The sequence below is a fragment of the Dipodomys ordii genome, unplaced genomic scaffold, assembly GCF_000151885.1.
Source record: "Dipodomys ordii isolate 6190 unplaced genomic scaffold, Dord_2.0 Scaffold14, whole genome shotgun sequence".
Classification (NCBI taxonomy): Eukaryota; Metazoa; Chordata; class Mammalia; order Rodentia; family Heteromyidae; genus Dipodomys; species Dipodomys ordii.
In genome coordinates, this window is record NW_012267230.1 from 663,057 (window position 1) to 664,025 (window position 969).

The following is a 969-nucleotide window of genomic DNA, read 5'->3' on the forward strand; positions in this document are numbered from 1 at the left end:
GGCCTGAACTCTGGGCCTGGGCGCTGTCCCTCAGCTCTTCAGCTCAAGGCTAGCGCTCTACCACTTGAGCCACAGCGCCACTTCCAGCTTTTTTTCTTATGTGGTGCTGAGGAATCGAACCTAGGGCCTCGAGCATGCAAGGCAAGTGCTCTACCACTGAGCCACCTTCCCAGCCCTGCTATCAGTTCTTTTAACTTGTATGTCTGTGTGAGTGTTTGTGTGTGTGTGCACTTCTACTGAGGCTCCAACTCTGAGCCTAAGGCTCTTCCTCTGCTCTTTCACTCACACTTGGCACTCTATCACTTGAGCCATGTCACATCTCTACATTCCTTCTGGCTTTTTGCAGGTTAACTAGAGATAAGAACCTATTGGATTTGTCTGTCTGCATTGGCTTGAAACCTCAATTCTCAGATCTCAGCCTCCTGAGTGGTTAGGATTCTAGGCATGAGCCACGTGTGCCAGGCAGTTCTTTGAACTTTCAAGCATTGTGATACAGCGTTTTCAGGACTCTTCATGTAGTATATGCTCTACTTTAATGTGTTCCTTGTACTCTTGAAAATAATGTATATTATTTTCTTTTAGGTGCAGAATTTTGTATATGAAGAGGCTAATATATATTAGTCGGGTCTTTTGTTGAGAAATCGAATCCTTGCCATCACTGACCTTCAAATTTTTTTCCTAATAATTAATGAAGCTTGGTTTAAAACTTGAAGTTAGGATTGTAGATTTGTGTATATTTCCATTTATTTATGTTAGATTTTTGCCTTATTTTGACAATCTATTTTTTTTGGTATATGCATGTTTAGAATTGCTTTGTATTCTTGGTAGATTGATCTTGTATTGCTAAATACCATTTTTAAGAATACATATTTGTATATTGCATTCTTAAACTACCTATTAAAATGTTATTTGATGTCTGCTAAGGTAAAATGTATAAGTAATGTATCTAGTATTAATATAGTCTAGACT